The 16071-nt window shown below is 37.4% G+C and overlaps 1 pseudogene; it reads right to left on the bottom strand.

The window, feature by feature from the left end:
- Positions 1-1748: 1748 nt before the first annotated feature.
- On the bottom strand, positions 1749-8680 carry LOC149256828 (uncharacterized; annotated as a pseudogene).
- Positions 8681-16071: the final 7391 nt, after the last annotated feature.

Here is a 16071-nt window from a genome sequence, read left to right on the forward strand (position 1 = left end):
GACCATTTTATATTCAACTGATGAAATATGTAGGTGTCTAATGCTTTCTGAATTATTGAACTTAGGGCATAGGTAAAGAGAGTACTAGAAAAATAGAGTAGGGTGACTGAATTTCAAATGGAAATCACATTGACGAATCTCTTCTGATTATCTCATGTGGCATTTCTCCTTTTGTTTTTAATTCTGCTACTTGGTCCTCTTTAGCCATTGATGCATCGTCTTCTTCTAAAGAATCAACTATTCTTAATAAGTCCCCTTCATCTACTTTTATTCTTCCATATGTTTTAGATCTAAACGGATAACACTTGAAATATGCTTCTTGAAGTTTTCCAAATTCCATGACTTTTCATTCAATTCCTAATGTTTATCAGGGAAACTGGATTCTGCACATTCTACATTATGCTTTTTCAGTTCCTGTTGTAAGGTTGGAAGCTTCTCTTCACCATATCTCCTTTGTTCTGTATGTTTGGCTCTGATATAAACAATTGACATTGTATTCTTTAACTGTGTACAACTAATCAATTTTCCCCTATTTTCCATTGACTAGAAAAATTAGATTCGACTTAATTTGTTGTAGGTCTCCACCACACCTCTTCCATATATGATGGGTTTTGTTTGATGTTTTTCTTTTCATCCAGATTGCTAAGCATATGAATGCTTGACAAGGAATACTTCAATGCTAAAAAATTCAGAGATCCCTCCCATATTCTCTCATTTTCATTAGAAACACCAACTTCTTTAAATTCATATTGAGTTTCACTTTGGCCATCTCGCATACTTGATGTATAATCTTCAGCCCGTTTCTTCCCCTCTTATTATAAGGTTCCGCTTCAATGTTTGACATATGCTCCTTGAGTTGTGAAAGAGTTATTTTCTCCTTCCCTTTATCATGTTAAGGAGGAAACCTTATGTCCAAGAGTGGTACTTTTCCTTCTCGGCCTCAGTGGAGCATGTAGGAATGATTTCCTCATACATCACTTTAGGAAAACTCATGTCCATACGCTGCATATTATTTAAATTTGAAAGTGTCATATTATTCCATCGAGATTCGAAATGAATAAAACTTATATATAAAAAGATTCAAGTAGAGAGCTTTTTCACTTATAAAAAAAAATACATTTACATGTTGCTTTGATTAAATTTTGAGAATACAAGATTTAAAAGATTTCTTTTAGTTTTTATAAGATTATTAGAAATTGTGAGTGAGAAAAATTAACCTTTAATTAATACTCGATCTAAAATTTATTAGGAAACTAAATGTATAATTTACCAAGTTCTAAGTCTTAATGTGTGAAATGTAATATGGATGTAATTTAGATGTGATTAAACAAAAATATATGTGAGTAAAAATATTGAAAATCCAGTACTATCCATCATTGTTCTCTTGGAGCTGTTGACCTACCTCTTCCCCCAAACCCCACAACAACGAACTGAGATCTTCCCTACTTCTCATGCCTAAACAAATTGTACACAACCCAGAGAGGAACATGCATCATTTTTTTCCCTTGTGAAAAAACACGATGCGATTGTCTTTTCTTGTTAGAGTCTTAACGACTGCCGACGAAATCAGTGGGCATAAAAGATAAAATTGGTACCTTTTGTTTTCTCTGCAGTTATTCTGCATGAGCAAAGCTTCACCCAATGCCAAGCAAAAAATATAGCTAGTATGTAAGTACCCATATGTCTTTTAAGGGATAAGATAGACATACCTCCCCAACTTTGAAATGGCAGTAATAGGGGGTAGCACCTCAGTAAGTGACACAGTTCAATGGTTCTCCTGTGATATCCTCTACCCTTATAACTTTTGTCAACTTACATTCTATAATATCCTTCTACAGCTTGGATCATGCTGCCTTTAACTCCTCCAAGGTGGTGATTTGATTGAAGAAATTAATTACTAGCATGGTGGACAAAGGAGGCATCTTCTGCAGAGGAAGTAGCTTATAGAAGTCCTCTTGTAGGAGGGGCACTTCAAAATCTTCCTTCTTGTGGGTCACAAAGATATATGCTATAGCAATGTGAGCTCCTGGCTCCATGTGGTTTATTGAGAAGCTTATCTAGTCAAGAAAGTTGGGATAAATTGTTACATAACCTCGTAAATACATGACATCATTTAAGAATTTCTTCCAAGATGCTTTCCATCCATTGGTTTTGGAACCAAGTATTTGCATTGGATTCTTCTGCACATCTTCTGTAAATATCATGTTCATGTACTTGTAAAACACTCTCCACTTTCATGGGAATAATTGAGAGCCACCACTGCATGGAAGCTGATGTAAATATGGTGTGTTTGGATACACTTCCTTGAAGAATTGGGTTGCATTCCACTTGGGTCTCTCTTTAATTACTTCAATTAACCTTGGAGTGTACAGGGCAATGAAATTGAGCTCAGGCGAGGAAACTTGTGGATCATACTCGTAAGCCAAGAGGGCATATTTGAGCCACATATAGTAGAAAGGAGAAACCTCAATGTCATCCTCAAGAACTAGACCAAAATTGTCATGTGAAGATGGATACCAACTTTCAATCACTGCCCTTATGCGACCCCCATGAAGATTCCTATGTCTAATAATTTTCTCTCCATGTGGCCAAATGAAACTATCCACCATCTTCAAGTCTCTACATCCACAATGTTATCCGTATTGAATGTCAAAATAACTTTGTCTCCAACATAATAGGATTTAGTTAATGAACTCAACGGTCTTCTCAGTGATGTAGGTCTATTTTGGGTGACTATATTCACTGAGATTCTCATCCTATTCTATTCCGCACCACGTTAGAATTAGAGAAACAAATAAATAATCTAAAATTTGCAAAATGTATCAAATATTGGAATAAGAAATTATTTCCCATCTTCAATAAATATTTTCCATTTATACTTCCCATGTTTTTAATAAGGTTTGAAATGTTAGATTTTAGGCTTTTGTGGTTGTTTATTGGTGTAGTATGATTCGGGTTATCCACAGTATTATATTCATCATGTCGATGTTTCGAACCCCAAAGGGGGTCCATCATCAGGACCAAAAAATGGTAGATTATGAATGATCATTTTTTGAGAGAAGAATCCTCCGACCAGCGTATATAAACCTAATTAATCCTAAATAGGGATAATTTTTTATATAGAAGCAGTCTTAACCTACATAACTTTTTAATTTAATTTTTATTATTATTTTATTTATTCCGTTTTAATTATTTTTGTTTTAATTATTTATTTTATTTTAATTATTCTAATTTTAATTATTTTAAATAAATAAATTATTAATTCTTAATAGACACAACCAATTAAGACTAATAAGAGAAGTAAACTATTTAATTGGTTTATTTAATTACTTAATTAATTAGTTAATTAAATTTAATTGATTGATTGATTGATTAATTAATTAATTTATAATCTTTGTTTTGATGATTTTTTTTTTTAATAAATTAAACCCTAAGTATCTAATTGATAAATAAGTAACCTATTTAATTTATTTAATTAATAAATTAATTAATTTAATTGATTTATAATTTTCATAATTTTCCAAATGTTAATTTATAAAACTAATGTTACTATAATCCATAGTCATTAGAATAAATTTTATTTTGTTATATTGATTATTATTATTTGCACATGAAGATTTCCAAGGTCGAAATATTGTTGTTTATGAATTTTTTGGATTGAAACTACATGTAATATTTGTTGAAAAGTGCAACAAGAAATGCTAAAAATAGAAAATGCTAAAAATAGCACTGCTATAAATAGCAGTTTAGCCATTGTGGATCTTAGCAATGATGGGTGAAAAGTGAAACTTCTAAAAATATATTTTCTAAAAATAGCATTTCGGGATACCTTCTTATTTTAGTCAGTCCCTAGACTAAACATAGGAAGTCAAATTCGAATTTGATATTAGCAATTGTTTGTAAATTGATTAATTAATTCATCTTGAGTTAATTAGTTAAGGAATTATGAACATGAAGTCTATGTGGGGACATGCAACAGTTTCTCCCTTGATTGAGGAATTTATCCATTAGTTAAAGAGATAAGAGTGAGTTGTAATATTGAGTTGTAGCTAGTTGGCTCAGTTAACTGAGTCAAGTCCAGTTAGATTAATTTAATATTTTGTTAAATTGATGAGAGTTTAGTTAGTTAATGCTTGCATGCATGTAACTGCTGCACTTCAGATAACTGAATATTCTCTTACGAATAACTCATGCATGTCAGTTCAATCAGAGACCCAGTTGAGATCAGATGGAGAGACAATGTACTATTAGTTGCAAGAATATTCCAATGTGAATATTTCTTGCATGCAGAAGGAATATTATTCCTTAAGGATTATGCAATTGGATAAGAGGTTACAGTGAGTGTGATGAGGTCAATTCACACATGTGACATCATTGGACCCCAATCAAAACTGCGCAAGGAAATAGGAGGCTTGGAGGGCTTGAGGAAGATATATTCTATGTCTATTCAATCTATGAGCTATATTGTTTGATTGCAGAGACAATAGGATAGCTTTAGAGATGATTCTTTTTGTAACTTGAACGAGATTTCCACTTGTATGATAATACAAAGCTGGGGTTTTAGGCAGTTGCTTTCCCCAGTGTTATATCTTCTGTGTTATGGTTGATTACTTCTCATTCTCAGTTATATCTGTTCTTGGTTGATGATGCTCATATCTGTTTAAGCTTTCGTAAAGTTTATGGTAGAAGTAGATCTAGTATTATGCTTTAGGGCATTGCATATATCAGTTGATCTACAGTGAAAATTCTACAATTTTGAAATATAAAAATATGACACATAGTTTCAATCCAAAAATTCTGTGAAAATAAATATTTCATTAAAATAGTGTGATATGTTGATCTATGTTTGAAATGGTGTTCTTTTTATGATCAACATTTTTTTACTACTTGGATTTGATTCTGACCATAATCATAATTCCCCCACACAATACATTTTAGTACTTAAATGGAAAACATATTTGATCAAAATCAGAGTTCAACATCTGAAGGTTATGTTATCCAATCTTTTTCAAGGTCTCAACCTAAACAAGAGTGTAATCCTATTAACAATTCAACATACCAAAGTGCTAGAAAATTAATAAAGAAATATCAAAATGACCTATCTTTTAATGTTGCTGGCTTGACATCAACCATCCAAGAAATATGAATAATAGATACACAAGGCAGTTGAATCAAAGCATTGTAGGAAGCCCTTCCCACTGCTAAGGCTAATCCATCCCGAGCAGCAGGATCTAGATCTACCACAGTAATAATGGCAGAAGGGTTATGAATCGCAATGAGACCTTTCATGGAGGAGTAAATCTCTCATATAATAGTTACCCTAGAACCTCCAAAACCCAGCCCCAAAACAAAAATATTGAAGTGACACTTGTGACATGCAATTTGAGACCATCATGATACTCATTTTCATTACGCCAAATTTCCATCTAGATTCAATTTTGACAAATAACATGATCAACTTCCATATAATGGCTTTGAGTCTTCTTATTGAGAATGAATAACCCCTTAAGAACAAAAACATATATGGGAAGTCTGTTGTGTCCTTCAGTGAATATTGATATCACCAAAGAGTGGTCACCATTTTTAACTAGGTGGATCAAAATACACCATATAGATTTAATTTTACCATAGTAAAATCACTTTCACTATCTAAAATAATTTACCAAACCACTTTTATTAAATTATTTTCTGATTTAAATAATAAAAGAACCCATTAGAATAATTAGATAAATCATTATTTATTTAATTTTCCCTAGGAATAATTATTAAATCATTATTTAATAATTATTTCTTGTCACATTTGACTATATCCCTTAAGAATATTTAAATAAATCACTATTTATTTAAATTTCCTTATTTATGTTATTAGAATAATTATTAAATCACTATTTAATAATTATTTTGATTTCACACCTTTCTTATTTCTCATGAAATAATTAATAAATCATTTTATTTGTTAATTATTTCTAAATAAAGGTATTTAACCATTTTAAATACATTTTCACTCTCCAATAAATATAATAAAGTATTCCAAGTAGTTATATATTGATTTGGTTAATAATATTTTATTATTCTCCAATTTTGAGGTTAACTCTATACTTTGCTATAAAAAGGAGGGTTTTTCATTCATTCTTCACCATGATCATTATCATCATCAACATTATCATCATTTTTTCTTGTGCTCCCATTTTGAGTTCTTCTCTTTTGTTTGGGATTTTCACACATTGAGAGAGAGAATCAATTTTTGAAGCATCAAGGATATCAAAAGACCCATCCCATGGAGGGGTCCTTACAGACCAATTTGTAGATATCCCTCACGAAGGGTTATCAATAAAAGATTTATTCATTTAAAATAGTATTTCCAATTGGGTTATTATACTGGATACTTTGTATTGTTGCTTTCTGTTTTGGATTATATCCTCTTTTACTGCAGGTTTTCTATTTTTGTTTCAGATCTAAGATGACAACAACCATCAACCTTTTTTTAGGGTCACTTGCCACCTAATGACTTAAGTGAAGTGTTTTTGGTATACCTTCCAAGAAATTTCACACTAACAAATGGCAACTCCACTGGGCCTCTAGTTACACATTTTTCATCCAATAAATGATGACTCCACTGGTGTAATAACAACATTCTTGGGTGACTGAAGTTTCAAAAAATTTGAGGGTTTTCTTCAGCTATTTTTAGCCTCTCAATTTCCATTTATAGTATTAAACCCTATTTTGTCAAAATTTCAGATCCTGTTGGGTTATTGGTCTTTTCTGTAGGCCATAGGTACCATCCAAGCAAGAGAGAACAAAAGTTGTGTGAGATTTTCTGAACGAGACTCCTGGGAACTGAACACACTTTTCAGCCCGATAAGTGAGTTGCAGAGCACCCTTCTTGGCCAGAAAATAGTGTTTTCCTTAGAAATAGATCTGTACCTATGTTTTGAACCTTTTTCAAAAAAAATTCAAGTGTTTTATAGATTTGTTGAGAGTGTTGTATGAAGATCAGTTTGGGTACTTCATATTTGTCTTTTAGTCTCCCTTAGGTTTGGATCCACTTGATTTGTCTCTCTGACAAAGGAAAAATCCCCCCTATGGTTTAGAGTACACCTCCACATTGTTAGGAAGAGATTTGCTGAGTGAGGAGTCTACGATTTTCAACATTTCTAGCCTCTATTTTTCAAATCTAATCCATTACTTTTCAGGTCTTTTGGATACATTTATTTTACCTATTCTCCCTTTAGAGTTTGGGTTTGCGTTTTCCCCCTTAGGATCCCCTTGAGCATCCTATGTCTTTGAGCTTCACACTTGTCCTTTGCAGCATTTTTCACCTCTGATTTTTTTTGTTTGTTTGCATCATTTACAGAAGATTAGAGACTTTAGATCCCAGTCCCTTGACATTATATTTTTTTGGTCTATTTTTATGTCTTTGAGTTTCTTGTTTGCCTTCTCTTTCTTAGCTGCTTAGTAGCCCTTGTGGGTGGGGGTTTTGTGTGCATGATTGGTTTTTTATTTTCCTGTCATTTTTAGATTTATTTACAGTATTTCAACATTTTATTTTCAGTAGTATATGGAATCATGAAACATCCTTAGTTAACTCATCCACTTGACACATAATTTTCACATGCTCACACCTTAAGCGAATGTGAGCTTGGCTAACACCGCCAAGCCAAGACTTGAAACACTACACCTTAATAAATCAACACACCTAGATTAAGCCCACTTGGGCATCAAGGCCAAACAAGCTTTGTAGTGTAGGTGTAGGGTCAGTTGGATAGGCTTCCAATAACACCCATCGATCAATTTCATTGATACATAGAATTTTACATATTAGGGAGCTTAAAATCCTTCACCATACCACTATCAAAGCTGGAGTGCATCAGAAACATGATTCAAAGGGGTTAGGCTAGGTCATCATGCAAGCAGTTCTCCTCAGGGCTACCCAACCTGTGGCAGGGAATTCTATGCGGTGGCTGACTACCAAGAAGCTAAAGACTCGACCACCTCCATGGGGCAAAGGTAATCGTACTGACTAATATTATGAAATCACCTTATAAGACTAATTGTGGGAAGTTGTTGGTCCTCTACCCCACCTTTCTCTGGACATCTCTGCTGCAGGGATCAATTTCTGTCAAGTAAGAAGTTATTTGGAACCCCATTTGAAATAGTATATCTAGGATTGTTTGAGGATTTAGATCACCTATAGTCTAGAGGTATTTTTCTTTGATAGGATGTGTTTTCTTGTATTAGAGTAACATCATTAAAATATTTAGTTTAGACTTGGCACCACTACACTAGGTGTTTGCTTGTTGTTTGTTTCTCTTTTATTCCTATCATTACTCTTTAGTCTAGACACCATAGAGCCTCCAAGGCATTTGTTGCATCGAATTCGATGACTTCACCCTCAATTCCTATTAGGCCATATAACTCCTCCTTGTTGGGTTAGAGTTCATCCTCCCAGTCCTCCATCAAGTCATCATTCTGATTTTGATTCTGCTGATTCATCCAGTTCATCCTTTGATTCCGCATCTTCTCAACCCCATACCGCCACCATTTCAGGCATCAATGTGGGTGCGAGACCCCAGGGTGTTAACACAGGTGCTAACCAAGGTACCCCCACTAGCGGAACCCATACCGGCGTGGTCACTCCTTCTCCCTTACTTCCTTTTTGGGGTTGGTTTAAGTCTCCCATATTTTAGCCAACTTATCAATGATCCTCTTCTCCATGATCCCACATGGCAAGCAATGTCTACTAAACTCCCTTTAGACTTCCCGAAGTTTTAAGGTAATCCTCGAGAATATCCAACTAATCATGTTTGCTCCTTCCATGTGGTGTTCATCCAATACAATTACCGAAGACTCCATTCATCTTCATTTGTTCCAACGCATGCTCACTAGAGCTCCTGCTAAGTGGTATGTCGACCAACTTAGAGAAACCCATTCCACTTTAGTGACTCTTGCCACAACCTTTATTTCATATTTCCAGTTACCTCTCCGTTATGATACCATTACTAAACTCTTGACTTCTTTTCGTCAAACTTTTGCCACTCACCTTTCCAACCATGTTCAAGAATGGCATATAAAGAGGAGCATCTATAGAGCTCCTGACTTTGAATACTGAGTCTATATGGATTGGTTTCTATGATCATTGTTTTCCCCCATTGCAAAAGATGTCGCATCACACTTTCCTCAGTTTGAGAGAGAAGCACTCCAAATAGCTCTCAAATTTGATCTCATTTATGCCCAGTTAGGTTATGTTTACATTGTCATCCCCGAACTACCTTGGCATGGTGTTGCTAATACATCAGGGGCCTCTCATGCCATAGGTAGTATAGTTGGGACCCTTTCACACCCTCAACCATATGCCCCACCTCATAAGAGTTATGGTCAACCTCAGAGAGGGACCAGTTCTATTTACAATTATCCCTCTCCCAATCCTCCTCAGGGAAATCCTTATTCAAGTCCTAGCATGCCATATGCATATCCCCATATGCATCAATAAATGCCAAGGTCAACTGTTGCTCTGCCTACTTATACCAATGTTGCCCCATATCCTTATTATAAGTATGCACAACCTAGTGCTTTAGCTCCTTCATCACTAGCGCCCCAACCTCCCATGCCTTCTCCTCCTCAGTCGCAACAACCACCTCCCCCTCAACGACAAGTGTATGCTCAACAGAGTGGAACCAATCCCCCTAACCCAAAGAAAAGGAACAAGAGAAAGGCTAATAGGAACCCTCAGTGTCAAGGTAATCAAGGCAACGAGGGTCCTCCACCCAATGCCCCTCAGGGTCCTCAACGTAATATCACAACCTAGCAACAGGGAAGTCAGCCCAAGTAGAACAAGGCTCCTCGTACAAAAAAACCTTGTGCTTATTGTAGAGTTTATGGTCATTATACCCATGAGTTTCCTCTTTTATCGCAGATGTGGCAAGTATGGGAAGCTCAAGCAACATCTCGAGGATCACATCCCTTCGCTCCTCCTCATCCTCTTGCTTCATCTCAACCCACCGTGCTTACCAATCCTTTCCCTCTATGTAGCTACCCAACCTACATAAGGTCAGGTAGCTCAACCAACTCCACCACCTAGTCACCATGACTATCAAATTCTTATGATGAATTCTGATGAGGTAAATACCGAACAAGTCAAACTTTAGACTAGATCACACAAGTACGAAAAGCCACCTACTAATCCTGTGACTGAGTCCCAGCCCAAAGTGTCCACTGAGCCTCTATTGTCACCCAACGGTACCTTACAGATCCCTCTGCCTAAGGTCGAGGTTATTCCCAAGATCCCTAAAGGACCGATACATCGAAATGTTTCTTCTACCAAAGCTTCCCATACATATAGCATAGTAGATGATTTGGTGCAATCTCCTGCTGTCATGTCAACATTGGAATTTCTCTAGATGTTCCCATCACAACAAAAAGATCTACAATCTTCTCTGGGCATCGTGGACCCTCAATATGATCAGATAATTGTCTTTCATGTTGACAAGTCAGGAAACCCTCCCTCACCTTCATCCATTGCATTTCAAATTCCAGTCTCCATTAGAAATGCCACTGTTCAGCGGTGTATCATTAACGAAGGCACATCCACCTATGTGATGTCCACTAGTGTTTGGAAGCAACTTGGTTCCCCTGACCTATCTCGGTCCACCATCACTCTGTGTGCATGGGATGGTCATCATTCACAACCCCTTGGCTTATACCATAACTTCCTAGTCACAGTTGCTGACAAGACCATCTGTATTGTCATTGAAGTCATTAATCCTCCCTTAGACTATAACATCCTTTTGGGTCGTAGTTATACTTATGTTATGGCATTTTTTGCATCTACAGTTCAACGTAAGATGTTATTTCCCCACAATGTAAATATTGTCAAAATTGATCAATTGATGTACTATGATCCAAAAGCCTAGACTTCACCTTAGACCAACATCTCTTTCATGGATAACAATAAGACTATCTAGTCTATTTCTCCAGGAGTCTATAAATATTCATCTTTCCTTGGTGCTTACTATGGCCCATCACCTACTCCTTTTGAGCCTAGCTCATTGAGTGTTTTCATGCTCTAAGCATTGCGTGCCGCCCACAAATGGTCCATTATTCCTTCACAAAAGTCTGCACCTCCACAACCTGTTGTTCCTGACTGAACTCTTCTTGTCGATACAACTCCTCAAGGATCGCTTCCTTCTCCTAATATCTCTCCTAATCCATTTTCGCCCAAAATCGTTCCCCAAGGTCTTAACCATTGTGGAGAAGTTCCTCTAGGCCATTATCTGTTTGGTAAGATACCCTTCTTATTCCCACCTCCTAGAGTCTATTCTACACTTGTCATGGCTATGTTGAGTCTACCCAATATTACCTTAGGGATCCTAGTCTGGTACATCGATCCCTCCCCAAACACTCAATCTAATAAATTGAAACCTTACAACACTTTAACCCTGGTCCAACCAGTTGTTCCTACCCCTGCATTTTCTTCAGTTCCAAAACAACCTCAACAGGGGCCTACTCTTGTTACAAAAGCATATGGCAATGGGGGCAAAGCCAGAAAGAAGGGAACTCAACCTAAGCCACCAAAGCCTCTTCCTCCTTGTGCTTTGTGTGATGTTGTCGGTCATGCCACCAATAACTTTCCTAAAATTCCTCATGTTAAGGATGTGGTCACTGATACCTTCCATGATTCTAACATTCCTAAGGTCCATGTAACCTTAACTGAGTCAGATAAGAAGGTTCTATCACTACGCACAAACAACCCATGTTATTTGTGTGATCACTATGGCCATTATTCCCATCACTGTCCTCGTCTCGAATATTTTCATGATACACTTCAAGTGATTCACAAATGAGAGGCCACTCATAATGAGTGCAGTTCTCCTTACTTGTAGATTCTGGTCCCACTTGTACCCCGAAACATGAGGTCTCTACAACACCCATTGTGATCCCTCTCACTGATGTCGAGATGACGGATAGTTCTACTCCTATTCTCTACCTATCATCATTCGTGAGATCGATAATGGGAAACTCCCCTAATGTCTCCTTTTGTGATTTTGTTGAACCTTCTTCATCGAAGAAATTGATCTCAACATCGGTAGATATTCCTTGTACTAGTCATATATCTGCCACCTTTGACGATGCGTATGTGAACCTTGTCTCTTATGAAGAGGCTCGAGGTAGCTCTTCACCATCATGTGGTATTTCCTCCTCCAGCCTACCCATCTTTCACTTTAATGAAGACATTATGGAAGCTATGACCACCCGTGATTATCCTTGCGATGATATGCACCATCATGCGTACTTCCTTCCACAACAAACCCATGACCAACATGCTTGAGAGACCAAAGACTTCATGTATAGTGATTTCCATTGGTTTAACCACCCCTTCGAACCCATGAATTCACACCACATCCACCTTGTGGCCATTACATTACCACTCAATGTTTGGGTAAGGGGGCATCCATTTTTTAGAGTCCAAGAGAAGCAATTTTCCCCAAGCCTCCTAGTGCATCTGGTAGTGTCAACTTTAGTACCATCATTATTCCCCATTTATAAGAACCTCTAAAGTCCCATATCACTTTACATCACCATTGGGATGATTCACTTAATCATTCCTTCGTCTTACATCAACAACCTAGTCCCTTAGACATTTTTGTTTTGCAACCACCCTGTTTTCTAGGTGAGCATCAGGTCATTATATCTGAAGCCACTCTTTGGTATAGTGACACCATCTACATAAACCCATAAATTCAATCCATTTGATTCATATATGTAGTATCAAATGAGATTGTTAATCCACCATTTCCTTTCTCTAACTGTATCTATCCATTCTTCCCATAAGAAGACGTCCATAAACAAATGGCAAATGACATAATCAAAATGTGTTTTGAGTCCACTACTCTAAATACATCCGGTATGCACATAGCATACTCCATTCATTCATAAATGACTAAGGGGCACATATGCCCCTACATCTATCCATGATCCTTTGGAGGATGTCGTGCCAGCTGGGCTGAGATGCTTGAATCCATTATTTGAGCACTTGGAACACAATGGCACTCCACAAACTCATCCTGTTAAGGGGCATCATTCCCACCTTTGCATACCAGATCGGTCCCCTCCATCACATACGTTGGGGGGAACTATCCCATGCTTGGGGGCATGATAGTTCCCCCCTTAGCCACCTTCTCACTTGATTAACATATGTCTCAGCCTAGACCTCAACGATCTTGGTATGGTCGATTATCCTTTCATTCCTTGGATAGTTTTTCCTACCGACCTCTCCGACAAGCAATATACACATCACATATTGTAGATGCTTGATACCATATTTTCAACCATTCTCCTCTATATGCTACCACTCTTACCACCCAGTCCCCATGTTTGACTTATTGGGCAGGGATGATCCTAGACCTTCTCTAGTAGTTCATTCTCGTTTTCGTCTTCCCTTAATTCTTCACCCGGAACAATCCTTCCAAGAAGCATTAAGGCCATTTTTCGACAAGTAAGGTCACCTACATGAAAGTATTCGATCCACTTTATGATGGTTGGTTTGTCCAATAAGATATACACAAGATTTAGGTCATTTGCTTCCTCTCCAAATTCTCCACAGATCACTATGCAAATGAATTGATTTGGAGGAAAAAAATCCCTTTTATAGGAAAAACTTGTTGTATGTGGAGCATGATTGTTCAAAGGTATTTGTTTCAGCCGGATGTATACCCCAGGAAGTTTGTATGCGGTGGTCCGGGGGCCAACGGTCCGGGGGCCAGCGGTCCCCCGGCGGGGGCTTGGGGGCAGCGCCCCCGAAGCTAAAAACATATGTAAAATTGCCTTGTAAAAGTATAGTAATTTCTAGTCAATCTGGGCCGTTCATTAGGCAGATGATCTGACGGTAGAACTTATGTTTAGTTTACGGTTTTTTTTTTTCCCTAGAAGGCAACCCCTCTCTTTGTATGAGGGCATTGTATTTGAGGCTGTGTAATAGATGTGTATTCTCTAAGCGAGAAACAGAGAGGTGAGATTGTGGGAGAAAATAGAGGATATTATAGCAGATCTGTTGTAGGTTGTGTCTCTTCATTTTGCTGGATAATAGAAAGGAAGGACTGGATGTTCGAGGTGGAAGTAGCCCAAACTAGGTGAACCACGCATATCTGTGTCTCTCTTGTTTTTTGCATTTTCTGAGTTTATATTTCTGCAATATTTTATGTGTTCCATTGCTCCGTAATATATAATTTTCTAACAAAACCCTAGTTTTTTCTATCGCTCATTGCCACCAAACTATAGCTCCATTTGAAAAATCCTTAGCACTGTTGGAAATCTCTCACCGAGTTCTATAATGGGTCTCTCTTTGTTTTTATTAGTTTGAAACTTCACCTCGAAGCTATATTTTCCATGAGGTCTCACTTTGTCGCCTCTTAAAATTGAATCTCTTCATCTGAGCCATCCATACTCTGGTACCACTTTACCTTTTTCATTGGTTGACTCATGTAGTGATTTTCGTCACGAGTAACCATTATTTCATTAGGTTTTCATGGTCCCCACGGGCCTCTAACACGTGGCAACCTCATCGAGTCACCCTTGTTCAGAGCATCTGAGATGTGTCACCCTTGTGCTTATGGAGTTTGTTTCGAGTCCCCATTTGAATCTTGTTACATTGTTTTATTCATCGTGTTGAATTTCTCCCATTTTAATTATATTTAGCTCCATTCCTTCTGCTTCATCTTTGTCGAACCCCCATTTGAGTCATCAACCATAGCCCCTCCGGAATCGAGTCAACTGTTGCCAGGTCAACCACCTTTTATTATGCTCTGACATGGGAAGTTGTTAGTTCACCACCCATCTTGTTGCCTTCCATCATTATCCCTGGTGTCAGTCCATCAATCACTTTACAATGTTCCCTTATGCCTTTGTTGAGGATTCCTCATTGCCTTAACTCTGGCGGGCTCTCTTCCATCAACTTCAACACATTTATTCCAGAAGAGTGTTCTAGAGGGTGGTGTACCTTGGTTCTAGCTTCCATATTTGTTCGGTGCCTCAGATCAAGAAAAGGGACTCATTATTTCCCTTTGACTTGTTTGTTTCTCACGTTCTCGACATCAACTCCTTATCACATGATTGAGATTTGTACACTTGATGGTTCAGTGATTCATATGATTGTCCCAATGATTCCTATGTGTGTTTGATATGTTTCAAACCTCATGATGGGGCGTCCCTTCAGGTAGCCCTTCACATACCCATATGATCACATATTTTGATCTAGATTTCGATGCAGTTCCACAGATTTGACGAGTTCGATTCCTGTTGCTTGCAATGCCCACAACATGCATGTCTCCTCTAGATGAGCCATTCAAATCTTCAAAGCCCTTTCATGTTTAGCAAGGCTTCCTTGGTTGTGATCACCCCTCCCCATGCTAGCTTGAGGGGAATTATATCTCATGTACTTAGATGTTATTGTATTCAGTCTTGGCCTATGTTTTTCCAAGTACATAATGTATATAGGATCCATTGTATTATTTTCTAGCCCATTGATGCCAGTGTATCATGCATCATGTATCATGTACTTTGTAGCTCAGTCCCACATTGATGGGCTCACCATTATTCTTTGTACACAGTTATCTTAGTCGGTATGGGTATGCCTCCCCCACCTCATTTGGGATCATGTACTACCACATAAAAAGAGACATCTATCAACCTTATAGGTCTTGCCCCCTCCATTATTTGTCTGTCCTTGAATTATTTCAGTTCTCTCTCTCTCGTTGACTCCTCTTTTGGTGTGTCATGTAAGTGTAGTGTACAACGTATTTCGGTCATACTATTTTCTCCTCACACTCATACGTGTGAGGAGAATCTGCTATCACCAAAAAATGATCATCTAGCCATTTCTAACTAGGTGGATGTTAGGTCCCTATACTACTAGTGTAACCCCTTATTGTTATAAGTGAAACCCCTTATTATACTATTGCACCCATGTAATCCCCATATTGTTATTATTGTGCCCCACAGAATCTTATTATTGTTATTGTTGTGCCCTTATATTATTATTGTTATGTCGGCTCTGATTATATTATGACCCCTTAGATT

This window comes from Pinus tabuliformis, chromosome 7, assembly GCF_031772625.1.
Source record: "Pinus tabuliformis cultivar Carrire ecotype Pingquan chromosome 7, CPIR1, whole genome shotgun sequence".
NCBI classification, from domain to species: Eukaryota; Viridiplantae; Streptophyta; class Pinopsida; order Pinales; family Pinaceae; genus Pinus; species Pinus tabuliformis.